Here is a 22,348-nt window from a genome sequence, read left to right as displayed (position 1 = left end):
TCCCCCATATAGAACAGCCCCCCTGTGCATCCCCCCATATAGAATAGCCCCCTGTGCACCCCCTTATAGAATAGCCCCCCTTTGCATCCCCATTATAGAATAGCCCCCCTGTGCATCCCCCATATAGAATAGCCCCCCTGCATTCCCCAATATAGAATAGCCCCCCTGAACATCCCCCATATAGAACAATCTCCTGCTGTGCATCCCCCCGCCCCCCCCCCCCCCCACGCCGCTGTGTGGACCCATGTGAAGGGGTTAAAAAAAAATTCTCACCTCTCACCTCGCTCCCCCACAGCTTCTTCCTCAGCCCGGACCTTCAGCAGATCTTCACAGCAGCTTCTCCCTGCTGCTGTGCGGCAGCGGCTCTCCTCTCTCTCCTTGCAGATCCTCAGCGGCACGCCAGGGAAGTGTCGTCAGCCACTGGGGGCCTGCTATAGGTGCCTGCAGACGTGCCTGTGCGCGGCATGTCTGCAGCCGTGGCCCTGACACTTTCCAGCCGCACCCGCTGCCGGAGGGGGCTGGGGTCAGCGCCAGAGGTCATCCTCTGGCCCGCGTGACGTGGTGGGGAAGACCGGCCCGGGGCGCACATGCCTCTCTGCACCTTGGCCCAGCCCATATTACTCCCTCGACATTCTTCCCTTAGCCTGCATATACCTATGAAGGATGCCAAGGGAGGAGCATGATTGTATACTCCTCCATGCTTGGCCATGCATGCCTGCCACTTTGATGAAGTGGCAGTATAACATGTGGGGTTCTCTCATCCCTCTGACCACCTAGGTATTGCCTACTACAGGTTGTATTGTCCCTTGTGTATTTATTTTGATTACATAGTTAGTATTGTGCATTTCTTGTATACATCACCCTCATGCATTTATTTTGATTGTATAGTTATTATTGTGCATTTTTTGTTACATCTATCCTATACCTGGCCCCTATTGCGGATGTATTTGATCCTTGCTCAGTGGAGTCTACACCCTTTATCCCAGGGTGTTGTTTTTTGGTCGAGCTGCATTTTTAATAAAGTATGTACATACATTTTTTACTACTAATTTTGTTTTGGACATTTCTATATATGTACTTTTTTGTTCTGATCTTTTACAATATTGCTTGCTTAAATATGTGTGTTGCACCCGATAGCTGTATTGCTTTCTTTATACTTTGCACATATTATGGATGGGATCGCTGTCCAGAGTGCTGAGCAGTACAGCTTGTGGTTATATCTTCTCATAGAAACATGGCAGAGTACAGTGGCAGCAAGTGTACATGATTACAGTCTACTTTATCTTCTGTGTAATATTAAATGATATTTGTCATTTGCATGAGCCCATTTAACTTGCAGTGTCTAACTAAGCAAGTGGGTGCTGCAACACCCAGTGAGCAACCTTTGCCTCCCCTTATAACTGAAGGAAATATTCACTATGCTAACTAGACATTTTAGGCAAATAATGTTAGAGACCTATTTTAATAAAGTTATCATTAGGCGACAAATGAACTTGCCTAGTTGATTTTGAATTTTTTTTTTTTTTAGCAGAAAATGGCCATTCAACTACAGTATGTGTTCAGGCCCAACTGGTCATATGTCAGCCTCTGCACCATCTTTGAGTGTGACTTCAAAATGTGGCTTAGATGTCCACCTTTGACCAAAGATTACCATTCAACTGGAAACTCAGATCACTAGACACAATTTCTTAATTTTATTATCATGGCATACATGTGACATTTTGGCCTTTCACAAGTCGTACCTACTCATCACCACTAGCTTATTTAAATACTATATATCATGTTTAAACTCAGTGCCACATACAACCTTTTTGCTTTCCAATATTATATCTTTAAGTATGAACAGTGAAATCATCACATTAAAATAAAATTAAAAACATTTATACATCATACTGTGCAAATAGTTAGAGGAATCCCTAAGACAAATTCAGAAAATGCCGCACATGGTGCTTAAGCAATCACTTTTACTTATATGTCTATGTAAACTGCTTTGCATAATTTCTTCATAATTAGATATTTGGACCCCAAAATATTTATTTTTCAGTCAATATATTATATATTCTGGGGCATATTTACTAGAAACAAATATTGTATACCCTAGTCTTTTAGCTGATCTGCAGTGGAGTACTTTTACTCTAGTTTATTAAGATGTGCATATCTCTAAAAGTAGACATGTTACCAGCTTTTTGGTGACTGAAGTAACAGCATTATACAATGGGGCTTCTTATCCTGAATCAGGAGATATAACATTTATTTTAATCTGTTACTCTAATGCTGCGATATAGGCTTGAAACGTTTTATGCAAATTAGCCCATGGACAATCCCCTAGACTGCAAGTTCACGGAGTGGGAGTTTAAATGTAGGCATAGAAGTGTTAAGAGAAAAGGATGGGGTTGAATGGTGCTGGGCTTTTGCAGCCCAGGGGAATGCCCCATGGGCTTTATCTAATTTGTATAAATATTCTAAAGCTTATATCTCTTTGCTGGAGCAAAATAAATAAATAAATTAGAGTTATTCCCCTCCTAATTCAGGATAAGAAACCCTATTGTGCACTGCCTTTACTGTAGTAAGCAAAAAGCTGCTGACAGGTCCTCTTTAATATATGTCTAACATATCTAAGGCTGTTGGTGTACATCAAACTGATGTCAGCTCCTGACTGGTGTAGCTTTTATGTATAATTTACTCCTGACCTAAGGTATAAATTTTAGTAAATTCAATTGGCATTGGAGTCCATGCCCCCTTAATGGTTAGCATCACCTGCTCGGTAAGGAACTAAAAAGTTGAAAAAATTAGCAAATTCCAAAATATGCAAATGGAAAATTCCTTCCATATGTAGTAAATAGTTTTTTCAGAAGTTAAAAAAATTATATGTTTGTATTTATATATATATATATATATATATATATAGACATATATATTTATAAAAAAAATTTCTACTTTTACAACAACAATAGGCATGTTGTCAGGACAGGGGAGGTAGGGACAAGATAAGACAGTGAGCCCTACAGCTGAGCCTACCCAATGTCCCTACCTACTTGCCTCAAACAGCCCTAGAAAGCCGCAAACATCCACAAAGGCGGTCCCTGCTCTGGTATAGGTGTAACACAGAACGAGACAGACAAACAAACACAAAGGGAGAGGCAAACAAGCCAAAGTCAAAACTAAATGGGCAACTCAGTACAAAATCAGTAAACAGTTGGATAGTCAAAGGTCAGGTAGGAGGTCAGATAACAGGTAAATTGAGCAAAGGGATTAGGTACGAGGATTGCAGGAATAGACAGGAAGAGCTGGGATCAGGGTATAAACCTGAATAGCCAGCGCTGAGAGACTGGCTCAGCTTTCATTTATGAGGATCAAGAGCCCGATCCGGATCCCCATTGCACCGGCGCTCTAATCCTCCAGGTTCCAGACAGGCAGAGGAATAAGTCAGTCAAAATACTTGCTCAGCTGCAGTAATCAAGTCTTGCAGTGTTCTGAGTAACTCCAGCAATTGCCAGATGCTGAGAAGAAATCGGGTTTGTCACACAAAAGCAAAAACCAGGCCCAGTTCACACCAGGTTACTGCACATTCCTGACATATGTATCACCTCCCAAATGATCCCTAAGGAACACATTTGGGGTTCCCCCTCCCAGTCCTAATCAATAGATCAATAAACCAGCTAACGGGCCTCCTTGCCTGTCAATCACCGCGCAGACTGTCCTGAAAGGACAAAAAGCTATGACTAGGCACAACCCAGATGACTAGCTCAAAGCTCTCCCCCTGCCTCATGTGCGGGATTAAAAAGTATTTTACCAGACATTAAGACTATGGAGCCCGGAACCCCCGCCGCCATGGGAGACCCAGCTGCGAGGTGCGTGCAACCCTTCTGGGAGCACAAATGTGCTGATTGGTCCTCTTTAACACTCTCCACTCCACATGCCACCTATAGTAGTGTACTCAGTAAATCATCCCCCTGCACAGTGTGCACAGTGAAGCCCATTCAGTGCTTGCTTTGAAACTGTTTATTTCATTTGAGCTCATATAGCATATTGTAAAACCAGTGCATTAGAAACCCCTTTTACATGCTATTTGTACTTGTGTATTGTATGTATTATCCACACAGCTTAGGGGCAGCCTGTTCAGAGCACTTTTCTCAGTACTACCCTGTTTCCTTAAAAATAAGACAGTGTCTTATATTAATTTTTGCTCCCAAAGATGAGCTATGTCTTATTTTCAGGGGATGTCTTATGTTTCCATGAGGAAGAATTAGCACTTATTGTTGAACAAGAATTGGGAACATTTATTATATACTGTATAGTAATTGTCATCACAAACCAGCATAACCAGACAAAACCAACTATCTCCCCCTTCCCCTTTTGCGGCGTGGCGGTGGGAGTCTTACTTTCGGGGGATGCCTTATTTCAGGGGATGTCTTGATTTAAGCTATACTGTAAATTCTCCACTATGCCTTATTTTTGGAGGATGTCTTATTTTTAGGAAAGCTGGGTATGGTATGTTATGGCATAGCAGAGAGAAGGATAACCCCTTTAATGTATAAATATTATTGGGTACACAAAAGTAAAATAAAGTAGGATAAAAAAAATCTAATATAAAGAACATTGTAAAGGGGAAAACAAAACTGATTGATATAATCGTTCTATAAACTATGGATCACATTTATCTAGAAAGAGACAATTTTTTTTATTTCCATTCAACATTTCAAAACAAACAAAATACAAACAGTAAAACAAATAGTTTATCCTTTTGGACAATAAGAATTGTGCAGGTTAATAACATAGGCTTCTCACTTTACAGCAAGCAATTTACAAAATGAGTATACACCTTTGCGAGTTATCAAATGAAGGATGTCTATTTATATTTGTATGGCTGTCGTAGCTGAAAACATACATGTATTTAACTTACACTGCTGTTATATTATGTGTGGATGCTAATTTTAGTCTTCCTACAGTGTGTACATCTGACAGCCTTGGAGGAAATGCAGAATCTTAATGATATACAAGTGAAGTCACTGTGAAAGCAGTTGTATAATGTTACAGATTATTTAGAGTGCATACATGTTGACATAGCATAAACTGTAAAAATGAAGGCTAATAAGGTTAATTGCCCCATGACCCTGTTCAGTTATGTGTAATTTATAGGCTTTGATTGTCTCCCTTGGGCAAATGGAACCCAGATGGCATTCTAGTGATGGCCCTGACCTATTGCAAGCGTGCAGTGATTGAAAACTAGGTGCGCCTCGGCAGACTAATTAATTTACCATCATAGCACCTGTTCCACAACAGATAGGGCTGGAAAAGGATGCTATCCCCAGACACAGCAGTTTGTTAACTGGTAAACTAATTTGATACAATTATATTAGTCTGAAACTTTGATCAAGTGAATATGCAGTATGACAGAAACAATGTTATGCCTCTATTGGTGTTTGATTTGTTTCAATCTGTTAATTCCTACTTAACAGTTCATGATAAGAATATAAAATATAGCAAATATATATAAAATAATAATAATATTAATAGATGTTCAACTACAAATTTTATTAAAAAAAATTGCATGCACATATAAAAATTTCTATGTGTTATAGTGCATTTGCATATATGTTTCTATGAGTACTAAGATTTTTAGATGGTATATAACCAAGTAATTACACAGGATCCTCATAATGGTCTGCCGAAATGCCTGATTTATCTATTTTGATCAACTATTATCTGTAAATTGCATATTAATTATCATATGTCTCCTGATAGGTGACTAGCCATGCTGGATTTCCATTTTGCTGTAATTGGATAATAAAATCAGTGTATGGCTATGTTCACACAATGTTAAAAAAGAGAAAAGGCATCCACTTTTTCTATTTAAAAAGACGTGCTGTTACCACTATTGAATTCACTTTAATGCAATGCATTGAAGTCAATGGAATGACAGATGTCCAATGCACACAATTAGACATTAGTAAAGTGAATCTGGTGAATCGAAATTCACTGCAAATCGGGCCATCAATTAGCTTTGTTCTGCAAAGCAAATTCACGTCCGTTCTTTAGGGAAATTTGCAAAAAAACTAAATGGCAGCCGCACATGCTGTCTGGAGCGTCACTGGGCAGGAGAAAGGGATTAACCATAACCCCTAGTGCCTGTCCAATCAGCTGCAGGCCCCTCTGTGATGTAAGCACCTCCCCCTCCACCTATATATCAGGTAATTCGTTTCCGGAGGTGGCCAGTCTGCTGTGTGTGGAGGAAAGGATGGCAGCAGGCAGTTAGATCAGAGCAAGGAGAGACTAACAGAGTGATATAGGGACAGAGAAGAAAGGATAGCATAGGAGGGCTGATTGTGGGTGTTTTTTTGTTGCAACTGCCAACCAAGTAACTGGGTGCCTATAGGAATTCACTGGGACGACTGAAGACACAGTCCATATTATTTACTTACTGAGCCCTGGGCACTGAAAACTCCTTTAACCTCTTAAGGACATAGGACGTACCGGTACGTCCTATGTCCTCACTTGCACTTCAAAGCGGGGCCGCGCGGCGGCCCCGCTTTGAAGTGCCGCGATCCCGGGTGCCGCGTGTAGCCCGGGACCGCCGCTATTAGCGGGCACGGTCTGATCGCCGTGCCCGCTAATTAGCTAATCGGAGGCAGCTGTCAAAGTTGACAGCTGCCTCCGATTACCGGAGGCAACGTTTCCCTGGTGTCTAGTGGGGGAGATCGCTCCTCCGGGACCTTGTCCCGGAGGAGCGATCTCCGTTACTGATGCCGGCCGGGGACGCGTCCAAGATGGCGCCGTCCTCGGCTCGGCACTCGTTCGTTTTCGGCTGCAGCAGCCGAAAGCAAACGAGTGCCGATCTCATGGATCTCTGCAGCATATCTATGCTGCAGAGATCTCAATGAGAGATCACAGTGTATATACTAGAAGTCCCCCATGGGGGCTTCTAGTATATGTGTAAAAAAAAAAAAAAAAGTGTTGTTAATAGTAAAAAGCCCCCTCCCCTAATAAAAGTCTGAATCACCCCCCTTTTCCCAGGTTTTAAATAAAAGTAAACAAATAAATAAATAAATAAACATGTTTGCTATCGCCGCGTGCGTAATCGCCCGAACTATTAATTAATCACATTCCTGATCTCGTACGGTATACGGCGTCAGCGCAAAAAAATCCCAAAGTGCAAAATTGCGCATTTTTGGTCGCATCAAATCCAGAAAAAATGTAATAAAAAGCGATCAAAAAGACGTATATGGGCAATCAAGGTACCGATAGAAAGATCAAATCATGGCGCAAAAAATGACACCTCGCACAGCCCCATAGACCAAAGGATAAAAGCGCTATAAGCCTGGGAATGGAGCGATTTTAAGGAACGTATATTGGTTAACAACGGTTTGAATTTTTTACAGGCCATCAGATACAATATAAGTTATACATGTTATATATCGTTTTAATCGTAACGACTTGAGGAACATGCATAACAAGTCAGTTTTACCCCAGGGTGAATGGCGTAAAAACACATTTCCCCCAAATAAAAGAAATGCGTTTTTTTTTTCAATTTCACCACACTTCGAATTTTTTTCTGGTTTCGCAGTGTACTTTATGCAAAAATTCAGCCTGTAATTGCAAAGTACAATTAGTGACGCAAAAAATAAGGGGTCATGTGGGTTTCTAGGTGGAAAAATGCAAGTGCTATGACCTTTTAAACACAAGGAGGAAAAACCGAAAACGTAAAAACGAAAATGGGCCATGTCCTTAAAGGGTTAAACTGCTATTGAGCCACAGCTGAAACTTCTACACCCGTCTCTGAAGTGACAGGTGGCTTAGCCAACCACTTATAAGAGTGGACTGCACCACAGCCAGTGATTGCCTAAGCAGCCTGTCACTTCAGGTGTAGAATGTGTAGAAGCTTCAGTGGCGGCTTTGGTCAGCTGGGAAGATGCAGGAGGAAACCGGGGAGTGTGGGCAGGTGAGTATATATGTTTTTTACTATATTAAACAAGGGCTGCATGGACATCATTCTCTCCACTTCAGGGGGTGAGACCAGGGATAAACTACTTGCCAGTAGTACACACACAGGCACTTCCTACCTCACTCTGTAGCCAATCGCAGCATGCAAATGATTGGCTCCTTGGCTGAAAGAAAAAAGGCGTCCACTTTTTCTATTTAAAAAGATGTGCTATTACCACTATTATATTGACTTCAATTCAATACACTGTCCATATTATTCCCTTACTGAGCCCTGGGCACTGAAAACTCCTTTAAACTGCTATTAAGTTATACCAAGTTACTGGGATCAGTGAATTGAGCGTGCACCTTACATAATCAGTGGTCGCACTTCCCTTCTACAGTGTTAAACAAATTTGGTTTCACTATTGAACTGTGTGTGCAATCAGTGCTGGCACTCCACTCCTACTGTGTTATACAAGGTTTATTAAAGGGGGCGGTATCACGTAGAAAACTAGATCTATAGTGATGAATTATGTTGAATGAAAAATGAATAAAGAAAGAAAAAACAGAACAAATGTCGCTAAATGTGCAGATCAATATAACCAGTGCATGCTCACCTGTTGGGATCGGACATGCTCAGGTACGACTCTAATGTGCACACAATGGGGGACATATATCAACGGGCGTACAGGGTTTTTTTGGCGGAAAGTGCCGATTTGCGCATTATTTTATTCGCAAATGGCCGATTTGCGAATACAATATTCGCAAATCGGCACTTTCCGCTGGGTACGCCGGGGGGCGGGAAGGGGGTATGAAGGGGGCGGAACAGTGGGCGCGGACTCAGAGTCCACGCGATTCACCATCCGTTCCGCCAAAAGATACGCCGAAAACCTACTCCAGTCCTCAGCTGACGTAGGTTTTCAGCCGTGCGCATCGGAGCGCACAGGATTTATGTAGAGGCAGTCTGCCTCTACATAAATCCCTGTAGCGCCGGAGATGCGGGGACATTTTTAAGCCCGGCATAAAAAACGACAGACTTAATAAATGTCCCCCAATGTGTTAAATTAGGGTCTGCTGCTATCCATCTCCTGAGGGTCATTTCTGGTTCCCGGTGAAGAAATCACAATTTTGTAGAACAATGGTGGATCACACGTAAGCGCCCAAACTCTTTTTGAAAGCCAGGTTCAGATCTCCCAATTCAGACGCTGTCAGACTCTTTGCAGATTAGTATTCAATACTAATCTGCAAAGAGTCTGACAGCGTCTTCTTCTGAATATAGAGATCTGTACCTGGCTTTTAAAAAGGGTTTGGGTGCTTTTGTGTGATCCACCATTGTTCTACAAAATTGTGATATAACAAAATTTATTGGTTGGGACATATAGGCTGCTCCATTTCATAGCCTGTTGCCCTTGGTAACAGCCCACCAGGCACCCACTGCTCATTTAATTCCAGTCACATGACCTGTCCTAATTATACTGGCAGTTGGTTTCAAGTCACATGACGGTAAGTGATTGGAAGGCAGCATTTAGATTCCACTGGTGTATATGCCAAAAAAGCAGTCAGAAGCGCAAGGGAGGGGCAGCCTACGAGAAAAGTACGGGATAGTACCACATGCCAATGGAAGAAGCAAGGTTAGGATTAACATATTAATGAACTATTTACACTACTATATTTTATATAAATAAATGTAAATTCCCTGTCCCAGTTGCACTGTGCATAACCTAATACGAAGAAAAACAATTAAAGATACACAAATAAAGTACAACTAAAAAAGACATTACTCACCATCAAAGCCCAACTAAACAAGACATCATACAAAAATAACCTAAAACTACACAATATATATATACAGTATTTATTTATGGCGAATATCTTTTAGATTCGACTTTTTTTTAAATCTGCCTTGAGTATTCATCCAAAAGTTTGCATAATCTGGGATTAGCGCCTAGTTTATCATTTGCGACTTTTTAAAAGTTACACAATCAGGTGCAGGCCCACGTCTAGACAGTACCAGGTGAATATGCTTGCGCAATTTTTGCTCCTTTTTTGCAACTTTTTACTTAGATACATTTACTATGGTGGTGCTACATTGTAATAAATTAGTCACAAGATATTGGAACAAAATATCCACCAAACCTCATAAAAAGAGTGGCACACATTAGACTCCTTAGTAAATGTCCCCCATAGTCCATTTGTATACTTTTAAAGAACCACAACTTCCGATTTACTGTCCATGCGCTACACCAATTAAAAAAAAGGACAAATTTGGTCAGCTCTCCTAGAACACCATTCACACTAGGCAGAAGCACGTTGCTATGGCTGAAGTTGCAAAAATACACAAAAACACAAAAAAATGCAACAGCTCACCACAATGGCAAGATACAGACCCACTACAGACATGAAAATAGTTAAAAGCAGCCCCCCCCCCCCAACTGCCAAAAAAAAACTTCCACAAAAATAATGAGGCTCATGGTTACCATTTGAAAATGGTGTAAACTACCCCACCACGTTACGGTGGCCTCATACACAGGGCAGTCCTACACTGTACTATGGCCTCTCCATGGCATAAAATACGCCTATGCTCTAGGCATGCAAGGTCTGTCTTATACCGACACAAGTAATTACACCACCTGGATGGGATAGGTGGAGTGCAAGTCCAAGTAGAGGCAGCCACTCCCCCATCATGGAGGCACCCCATGGCAACAGGCTAGAGATATCTGGCTATCCGGTGTTTTGAGACTCGCAACCGAGGCTCCACGGACTCTTGTTTTGCATATTTAAATTTTTGGGGGCATCAGTGGAGACTCTTGATTGGGTACTTTATTGGAATTTTTTCACTGATCTCCTTGAGTTCAGTGATTACTGTGTTTTGTTGGTTGATTTGTCATTGCCCCAACTAGCCAGAATCTTGCTTCACACTGACAAGGGGCAAATACCCCGAAACGTCTGTCTGTGCATAGATGCTTGCCTTGGCAAGTCCTTATCATGATCGCAATACTCGCACCTTGATTTAGACATTGACAAGAAGGGGCCACCCTGTTGTTTCCCTATTTATGTTCTAATACTCGCAACCAAGTGGGACTTAAGGGGCTATCTTTCAGGATGGTGTGGTGCTCTCCCCATCATGGAGGCATCCTGTGGCAACAGGCTAGAGATATCTGGCTTTTCCCGTGTTTTGAGACTCGCAACCGAGGCTCCACGGACTCTAGTTTTGCATATTTACATTTTTCGGGGCATCAGTGGAGACTCTTAATTGAGTACTTCATTGGAAATTTTTTACTGATCTCCTTAAGTTCAGTGATTCCTGTGTTTTGTTGTTTAAAGCTACTACTAGCAGCAATTTGTTGCTGAAAGGTAGGTTACCTTGCATGACTTAAGAATAAATTGAGAGGGAGCAAAATAATTTATTTATATGAGGATAGCGCCACTACTGGTGTCTCAATAGATGTACAGACCACAAATTTAACCTAATTGGTCCTCTGGGAATAGAAGGGGTTGAAGTATTTATTGTACAGAGGTTTGAAGGGGTTTAATGGGGATCTGAATGTGTTTGGGAATATGTTTCTCACATGTGTTTTTCAAGATAGTACAGTAAAGATTTACATGAACTGACTATCCAGTAATCCAACAAAGCAGAAACTCCAATGAGCAGGAACACTGGGTTAACATCAAGCACCGCACCCACAGACTCTTTTGAATAGACCCTGAGTTCACAGCACCCACTGGAAATTTTTTCGCAACACTTGGTATTATGCCTAACCAGCACCCAGTGACTTGGTATAAAGCACACTCATTGACTTGGTATAATGCCAAGCCAGCACCCAGTGACTTGGTATAATACACACCCAGAAAATTAGTATAATGCCACACCAGCACCCAGTGACTTGATATAATAAACATTTAAAAAATTAGTATAATGCCACGCCAGCACCCAATGACTTTGTATAATGCCTAGCCAGCATCCAGTGACTTAGTATAATGCCACACCAGCACCCAGTGACTCGGTATAATGCACACCCAGTGAGTTGATATAATGCCTGGCCAGCACCCAGTGACACAGTATAATGCACACCCAGTGACTTAGTATAATGCCCAGCCAGCACCCCGTGACTTGGTATAATGCCCAACCAACACCCAGTGACTTGGTATAATGCCCACCCAGTGACTTGGTATAATGCACAAAACCAGTGCCAAGTAATTTGGTATATTGAACAAAACCAGAGACCAGCTTCCCTGCTGCCACAGAAAAACACCCACAATCTACCCAGAATCTACTCACAATCCACCCTCCTCTCGTCTCTTCTGTGTCCCTATCTCTCTCTTGCTCTCTCTGCTCTGCTCTAACTGCCTGCTGCAGCCTACTTTCCATTACACACATGGCCAACTGTCTGCCTCCAGTAAACGAATCACCTTATATAGAGAGGGAGGTGCTGACATCACAGAAGGGTTTGCAGGTGATTGGATGGCTGCATGGAATTATGTATAATTCCTTGATCCTGCCCAGTGACAGTACTGTAAGCTAGCAGGTGCGGCCGCCATTGTGGCTGCGATGTTTAGCAAATTTTTTTATTGAATCGCTATGAATTCACTTTTTTAAAAACAAATCAAATTGACAGCAGATTCGCAGCGAATCTTGCTTTGCCAGATTTGCTTTGCTCATCCCTGCTCAGTACTAACCTCAGGTCCTTTTTACAATGGCAGCCACTTAAAGGGATATTCTTTAGTTCATATAGAAAAGTTGAAAGAACGCAGCAGGAAAAGTACAAATGAACTTTACAGATAATTCCAGCACCACCCAGTACTTCATAGATTAAAACTCAAACTTTATTCAAAAAAACATTAAAAGCCTTTCTTGTGTACACTACAACAAATAGAATATATCCCACTCTAGGTTGTTCTTAGACTTAGGGTCCTATTCCACGGGCTGAGCAGGGCTCGATCATCGATGTAAACGAGCGATGTAAACGAGCGATGTAAACGAGCGATGTAAATAATGTAACGATGCAACAAGCGATGTAAACGATCGTTACCGATGTCCTTGCAGCCCTTGTTTTATACATTACCTGTCCAGGCGCAGGTCTACTCCTTCTCCTGGTCCCGCACCGCAGCATCAGCTTCGGAGCGGCCTGACTGAACTGACAGAACGCTCAGCCAATCACTGGCCTCTGCGGTCCTGGCCAGTGATTGGCGGAGCGGTCTGTAAGCTCAGACAGGCCGCTCCAAAGCTGATGCTGCAGACCTGCAGCCTGGACAGGTAATGTATGATGTTTGTGAAATCATCGGTCGCCCTCCACGCCCGCTATTCCACGTAGCAATGAGCGGGTGGTGACCGATGATTTTAGGTTTGAACGTAAATGAACGATCAGCCGATGACACGATAATTGGCTGATCGTTCTCTCTATTCCACGGAGCGATAATCGCCCGATTATCGCTCTGTGGAATAGGCCCCTTAGTCTCTTAGGGATGAAAAGAGACACAATACACAAAACAGGAGAATAACTTGAAACTTACATTCTAAGGCTGGGTTCACACACAGTATATTTCAGGCAGTATTTGGTCCTCATGTCAGGTCCTCATAGCAACCAAAACCAGGAGTGGATTAAAAACACAGAAAGGCTCTGTTCACACAATGTTGAAATTGAGTGGATGGCCGCCATATAAAAGTAAATAACGGCCATTATTTCAATATAACAGCCGTTGTTTTAAAATAACAGCAAATATTTGCCATTAAATGACGGCCATCCACTTAATTTCAACATTGTGTGAACAGAGCCTTTCTGTGTTTTCAATCCACTCCTGGTTTTGGTGTCTATGAGGACCTGACATGAGGACCAAATACTGCCTTAAATATACTGTGTGTGAACCCAGCCTAAACATATATACTTACCTTTTTGTCAAACTGTTATTCCTTATGTGCTACTTCTTGGCACAGCAAGAGTAGATATAGCGTCACATCTACTCCAGGCTTTCTTCCTCCAGTTGTAATGTTCTGATTTCCAAAGACCAAGGGGGATATTTATCAAGACTGGCATACTCGTACACAAATCTTACAGTAGATATAACCCGACTCCCTTTTCCTGGCTGCATTTACTAAGAGGCATTTGCCTGTCTGTGCCTGCCAAGCTTGGCATAAATCATAGTAAGGCACAGAAGGAGGACATGTCTCCTCCCCGACCCTCCCCCCTAAATCAACAGTGCTTAAAGTTGCACTCCATCATGGCAAAACTTTCTATATATTGCTGCTGGGGTCCTCCTGCAATGTCTTCAGGTCCTTCGCTAAAAGATCCAACTGCCACCTCCAAGATGGACCTGTCTAGGCAGTGACAGCTTGCTCAGCCAATCATTGACTGAGACAGAACAGTGCCATGGCCAGTGATTGGCTGAACAGGCTGTCGCTGCCAACTCTTGCTGACAATGGGATCATTTAGCAGGGAACCCAAAGACCCCAGGGGATTTTGGAGAGGGAAGAAAAGCATCCTTATTATTTTTTATGTAACTGCAGCAACATCTAAAGGGTTTTCCCATACCAAAGTTTCACTTTAACGTTGATTACTGGGACTGAGGCTTGATGTCAGAACTGAAAAAAATGTAATCCAATTCTGGGGGGTTGAAATACAATGCTTCTTTCCGTATGCTATTGACAACATTAAATAAATATTAGCTCATAGAAAAAAAATGTATGATATAAATGGAAATATTTGATGAGAATGTGGTAATATCTACCCGCAATGTACAAGTTTACCCACCGTGAAATCCCTCAGACTTTGAATAGTCCAATGCATGACTGAAATGCCTAAAAATATCAGCTTGACCACATGACTTGTTCTAGACACGGCTAGAGTCTATATTTAATTATGTGTTCTTTCAGCATGTATAATACCAGGAAACAGCAGCTCCTGTTTTGGTGTGGAGACTCAATAGATTATTAAGGATGCTGTCTATTTGTCCATTAGTGTTAAATGGATAAGTTTCAATTGACTCACACAGAAATATCTCTAAATGAGAATTGACTGGTGTTATCACTGCTTATTTTGCCAATCAGAGCCTATTTACTTATGGCAGCTAAGCCAAGCCTTTCCTCCCTGGTATCTTATCACCCTTTATTTATTATAACAACAGACTTTGCACATTGTTTGTTCAAGGACTGTTTGTAATTTAGATGATTAGTATTGAGGGTTGCTGACAATTTCTGCAAGGATCACTCCTAAGATATACATCAATCATGTTCTCCGTAGTCTTGAGCATGGTGTTTTTAGCCCATCTTTGATGTTAATGTGTAACAAAGTTCCCCAAAGTCTGTTCCATATTCTAATGGGTAGATAGCAAAGTATTGGCTAGATCCTCACAACAACCTCCACCGTAGGACCAGAAGATTTTCTCGGGCTTAATTAACCTCCTCTATTTATCACCTTATTCAAATATGCTCATTGTCGAATTGTATTGATGTTCAGTTAATGAAAATGGTTATTCCCAGGCAGCTGTATTTTCACTCTTTCATTTTCCTAGCATGATTTAAAATGCTTAATGGAGGATTTATTAATGTGTAATATCCAATTACAGCTTAGAAACTGGACCATGAAATGACTCGGAAGTGCAAAGTACTGAGATGTGAGCTATTTGTCATATAAAGGCTTATAGACCCTGCAGGGTCCTGTAAATAGGGCCTATACAGCAATACATAAAGCCCATACAGCTCCATAGCATGCAACAGTGCACCACCATACAGGTGTCATCAGGAACATGCCACAATTTTTTATGCTGATTTTTATGGGAAACAACAGACAAAACTCTATATAAACCTTCATATAATTTTGAACCATATGGTAGTACAGTAGAGGGCTTGTGGCTTTATGGAAGCCTTCTTATGGCTCTATACAAAACCAAGCTACAATTCAGCCTTGTGCATAAGTCCTCTAGGCAATGCAATTCATGATTTTCTCAATCTTTTGTACATGTGTAAATTTCCTTCATTCTTTCAGTGCTGTATATTCAGAGAGGTTCAACAGCTTGCTCCTTCAGGCTCAGACTGTAATGGGTCGTGCAGTGAATGTAGCATGTATACTAATCACTTGACACTATACTGCAGGGCGTAGCAGAGGTGCTCCAGCATGTACTATAGTTAAGGCAACACAATAAATGCCAAATGTTGTTTAAATGAGGTCAGGAAATCTTTTAAGCATAGAATAACTTAAATTATACTTTCTTGTGAGGGAGGCACATATAAAGGACGACCATAATGCTATTTCTGCTTGTTTCCAGTATAGCAAGCATAGATGAGCTAAACTGTTATTTTTTCTTTTTTCCTTTTTAAGGAGGGAAATTTATGAATACTGGGGGAGATTTATCAAACATGGTGTAAGGCGAAACTGGCTCAGTTGCCCCTAGCAACCAATCAGATTCCACCTTTCATTCCTCACAGACTCTTTGGAAAATGAAAGGTGGAATCTGATTGGTTGCTAGGGGGAACTGAGCCAGTTTTACTTAACACCATGTTTGATAAATCTCCCCCACTGTGTCTGGTGTACGCCAGGGAAAAGGCACAGATGTTTGTACAAACCACTTGAGGGGCGCAGCAAGGCAGGGAGGAAGTGTGGCTCCTAGTAAACATCCTATGCAGGTGTAGATTGTTCACCCCTTAGGACTACATTACATGGCTGACCACTTTAGTAAAGCCTGTGAGCGCCCGTCTACCAGATTGGCACACATTTACTGAGCCTATTACACAGCTTGATTATGGAGCAGCAAGGACTGCATGGACATCGTTAGCAATGTCAGTTCAGCCCTTTAAAAGTGTAATAATAAAGTTCATACATTACCTCTGCCCACTCCTCTGTGTCTTCCTGTCTTCTCAGGAAGGGGGGTCAGCAGGGGTAAGGTATAAACTTTATTATTTTCTTTACAGATTCATCAACTGTCGCCGTGCATTGACCATGACATGTAGCGATGTGCGCCAAGCGGCTGATGATTTTAGGTCAGGACTAAAGAACACGATCAGCCGATGATCGTTGTCAATGGCTGTTTGTTGTGTTTATTACAAGGAGCAATAATCTGCCGATTTGGCAGAATATCGTCTTTGTAATAGGGCCCTTAGTAAATCTGGTGAAAGCATGTGACAGGGGCTTTATTTAGACCAACATACTTGATAAATTCCCCCCACTATACATTTCTTTTTCAGCCACTTTCACTAGATATAAACAGATGAAAACCCTGGAAATGTTTAACTGAATTGCCGTTTTACTACTTTCATAAGCAAGCTATTATTTACACAAAGAATAATATTTATTGCAAACTCACCAAGATTTTGTCTCGTTTCTATCTGTATGTTTATAGTTTGTAGTATGAAGCAACTGTTAAGAGGAATAAGAAATACTGGGAGGGGGCATAATAAACATTTACAAAAAACTGATTATACTGTATACAACATAGCTATCGGAAATATTGGACATATAGATGAAGTAAAGGGGAGAACACAAAGGGAGAGATTTATCAATCTGGTGTAAAGTAGAATTATCTTAGTTGCCCCTAGCAACCAATCAGATTCCACTTTTCATTCCTCATAGATTCTTTGAAAAATGAAAGGTGGAATCTAACTGGCTGCTAGGGGCAACTAAGACAATTCTACTTCTACCAGTTTGATAAATCTTCCCCAAAATTTGTGGCATGTTCAACTTTGACCTTGGAAATTACCAGTGGAAGAAATAATAGAGGTAATTAGGACTGGCTCTTAGGGTACTATTACACGGAACGATAATCGGCCGAATCGGCCCGATTCAGCCGATTATCGCTCCATGTAATAAATATAACGATCAGCCGATGACAACGATCATCGGCTGAATGTTGATATAGGTTCTGACTTATTTTGGTCGGGAGCCAACCGCGCATCGCTATGTGTAATAGCGGTGCTTGACCGGCGACTGACGATATACATTACCTATCCACGTTCCAGGGCTGCTCCTGCGGTCTTCTCCCCGGGTCCCGCTCGCTCTAGCTTCAGAGTGGCCTGTCAGCTGACAGGCCACTCTGAAGCTAGAGTGCGCGGGCCCTGTCGAGAAGCGGAATGCAGAAGCAGCCCTGGAGCGTGGCAAAATGATAATGCAAGAGGATCACCACATGGGGGGACATTTATTAAGTCCAGCGTTTTTTGCACCAGGATTAAATATGTTCCCACAGCTCTACATTGCCTCTACAGAAATCCTGTGCATACCAGTGTGCGGATGGAGGGAAACCCATGCCAGCTCAGAGCTCCGCTGGAAAAATGGTACATTTGGTGGACCCAGAGTCCGCGTCCCCCGTTCCGCCCCTCCACACCTTGTGTAAACACAGCGAACAATCAAGCAACGAACAAGAAATCGTTCATTGTGATCTTTCAACATGTTCTCAAATCGTCGTTCAACATGTTCTCAGATCGCTTCGCGTAAACAGTCTCTTAAAGATTCAACCTATGTGTGAGATGGGCTTAAGCGAACTTAAAAATGATTGCAATAAAGATCTTTCTAACAAATTTTCTAACGATTTTTTTGTTTAAACGCTGATCATCATAAAAACTAAATTGTTTAGTTTTTAAACAATTTAAAATCGTTAAACGATCGATTCGGCGAATTATCGCTCAGTGTAAACGGACCATAAAAAGCTGAATAGGTAGGTGTATATGGAGCTTTAAGCATCCCTGTCTCTACTCAGACCTGCTCCAATCTCTAGACATTGTAGCCAGGAGAAGCTCTGTAATATTTGTCTTGCTGTGCAGGACACGCTGTATACACTTATAGGCTATGTTCACACTATGTATCTGTGTGGCTGTATTTTTTATGCGGCTGGAAATGTGCGGCTGAAACTACGGCCGTGGGAAAAAATAGACATGCGGCTGAAAACATACGGTCATTTACTTGGAAATCTGGTTCAACTAAAAATAACAAATAAAATCTTAAGAAAGTGATGCAAACACCTCTGGATGCATCTGGGAAAGCAGGGAACACAGTTTACATGAATTGCTATTACCGGGGTTTGCGATCCTCTGCACTAATGCCGATGTCTCTCATGGTTAATATATTTAATTAATAAAACACATTTTCATTGTAATAAAGTCCCTTTCGTTGTTCAATAATTAAATTTAAATGAATCCATCATTTTGCAATTAAATATACTGTTAAAATAAATATATATATAAATAAATGTATATTTATATATATTTATTTTTTGACAGTATATTTAATTGCACAATGATGGATTCGTTTAAATTTAATTATTGACCAACGAAACTGATTTTATTACAACAAAAATGTGTTTTATTAATTAAATATTAATTAGTACAGGAAGCGTTTTTTTAAAATAAATAAATAATTAAAAAAAAACACATAGGGTCCCCCCTATTTTTATAACCAGCCGGGTTAAAAATCAAGCGACAGCACCCTGGTAAAACCAGGGTGGGAAGAGCCATTGGTTTAGGCCCTCCCCAGCCTAAATCTTACCAGCCTGCTGCCGCCCCAGTCCAAAAGCGCCAATTTTGACGCTCCGGGACCACTGGCATCCGGCTCTTCCCAGTACTGGGGTACTGGGGTAATAATGGGGGGTTAGTGTTAGCCATTTTATACCGGCTAACACTAGGCCCCGACTTAGTAATGGATTCCGTCTATTAGATGGCTTCCACTACTAAGTCTATAAAGTAAAGAAATAAAGACAACACACAAGTGAAACATTTTTTTTATTCAAATAAAAACACCCCAACACCCCTCATTGACCATTTTATTAAAAAAAACACCAAACAACCGCTGGTCATCGACGTAGTCCACCGAATCCGATGTAATCCACAGGATACCGATATCTGAAAAACAAAAAGGGAGAAACACACAAAAAACAAACAAACAGGAGCACAACACCCATCATTGTGAGCGGTGTTGTGCACCTTACAGTATGCAGCATCTTTACAGATTGCTGCTTACAGTCTGGCCCCCAAGGGGTTAAGGGAGGATGTATTGCATCCCCGTTAACCCCTTGGGAGCCAGACTGATGTCAGACTGCACCCATCCCAGCAAGGAAGGGGTTAAGTGACCCCCCTTCCTTACTGGGATGGGTGCAGTGCTGGGGAGGGGGTGGGGAGAGATTTATACTCACCCCGATGTGTCCTCTTCACTGGTCCGCAGCACAATGAAGTCACTGTACTGCGGACCGGCTCTTTATATGTGCGCTCAGCCGATCAGCCAATCAGCTGAGCGCACATATAATTCAAAATGCTTCTTCTAATAATGCTATTGTGATAACATAATTAGAAGAAACATTTGATGTTTTAACCCCTTAAGGACCGGGCCTGAAATGGCCTTAAGGACCGGAGTAAATTTTATGAATATGACCAGTGTCACTTTATTCATTAATAACTTCGGGATGCTTTTACCTATCCGGCTGATTCTGAGATTGTTTTCTCGTGACATATTGTACTTCACATTTCTAGTAAATTGGAGTCGATACTTAGAACAAATCTTTATGAAAAAAAACAAAATAGCGTGAAAAATTGTGAAAAAATGCATTTTTCCAACTTTAAAACTTTTCTGCTTATACAGAAAATGGTTATATCACATAAATTATATATTAAATAGCATTAGCAACATGTCTACTTTATGTTGGCGGCATTTATTAAACTATCTTTCATTTTTTTTAAACAATAGAAAGCGTAAAACATTAGCAGCAAATTTCCAAATTTTCGGTAAAATTTCAAAATCAGATATTTTTAGGGACCTGTTCAGGTTTAAAGTGTATTTGAGGGGACTGTGTGTTAGAAAGCCCCACGAAGCACCCCATTTCAGAAACTGCACCCCCCAAACTCTGCAAAAGCACATCCAGAAAGTTTTTTAACCCTTTAGGGGAGTCACAGAAATAAAAGCTAAGTGTGTAAGAAATTTGAAAATTTTTATTTTCTGTGCAGAGATTTTATTGTAATCCAATATTTTTCATAATTATGACCCTATTACCAGAGAAATGCACCCCAATAATTATTGCCCCGTTCATGCAGTTTATAGAAATACCCCATATGTGGCCCTATTGCGCTATTTGACGCAACCACAATCCTCAGATATAAAGGAGAGCCTAGTGCATTTCAATGACTCCATTATATTTGGTCATTTCTGACTGTACCACTTCAGGTTGGCAGAGGCTCTGGGGTGCCAAAACATAAGAAACACCCCTAAAGGGACACCATTTAGAAAACTAAACCCCTCAAGGAATGTAACAAGGGGTGCGGTGAGCATTTGGAATCCACAGGTGCTTCACAGATTTTCCGAACAATTTGGCGTGAAAAAAGACAAAAGTATTTTTTACACTAAAATGTTGTTCTAGCCTTCAATTTTTAATTTTCACAAAGGGATAAAAGGAAAAAAAAGACACCAAAAGTGTAGCGCAGTTTCTCCCGAGTGCAGAAATACCCCACATGTGGACATAAAGTGCCAAGCGGGCGCAGGACGAGCCTCCAAAGGGAAGGAGCGTTTGGAAGCTGGATTTCACTGGAATGGATTTCAAGGGCCACATTGCATTTACAGAGCCCTCGTGCTGCCAAAACACTGGAAACCCCCCACAAGTGACCCCATTCTGGAAACTACGCCCCTCAAGGAATCTAACAATGGGGGGCAGTGAGCATATGGACCCCACTGGTGACGGGCACAAATGTGGAACAATGTGACGTGAAAGTGAAAAATTTCATTTTTTCACTTTCACGGCACAAATGTGCCCGTAATCAAGGGGTCCATTTGCTCACTACACCCCTTGTTAGATTCCTTGAGGGGTGTAGTTTCCATAATGGGGTCACTTGTGGGGGGTTTCCACTGTCTTGGCAGCACAAGGGCTCTGTAAATGCGACATGGCGTTCATAATCCATTCTAGCCAAATCCAACCTCCAAAATCCAAATGGAGCTCCTTCCCTTCAGTGGCTTGCCCTGCGCCCACATGGCGCTTTATGTCCACATGTGGGGTATTTACGGACTCGGGGGAAATTGCTCTACACATTTTGTGTTTTTTTTTCTCTTTTAACCCCTTTTAAAAATGATAAATTCAAGGCTAGACCAACATTATAGTGTAAAAAATGTAATATTTCATTTTCACGCCACATTGTTCCACATTTGTGCCCGTCACCAGTGGGGTCCATATGCTCACTACACCCCTTGTTACATTCCTTGAGGGGTGTAGTTTCCATAATGGGGTCACTTGTGGGGGTTTTCAACTGTCTTGGCAACACAATGGCCTTTTAAATGCAACAAGGCCCCTCGAAATCCAATCCAGCCAAATCCAGCCTCAAAAAACCAAATGGCGCTCCTTTCCTTTGGAGGCTTACCCTGCACCCGCATGGACAATTCTAATTTATTTTGGGGTATTAGGCCAATCACTGTAGCAGTAGCCTCATCACTGGGAAAAAATTCCTTCCCGACTCCATAATGGCGATCAGAATAAT

Source organism: Dendropsophus ebraccatus, chromosome 6 (assembly GCF_027789765.1).
Source record: "Dendropsophus ebraccatus isolate aDenEbr1 chromosome 6, aDenEbr1.pat, whole genome shotgun sequence".
NCBI classification, from domain to species: domain Eukaryota; kingdom Metazoa; phylum Chordata; class Amphibia; order Anura; family Hylidae; genus Dendropsophus; species Dendropsophus ebraccatus.
Note: the sequence above shows the minus strand (reverse complement) of the source record.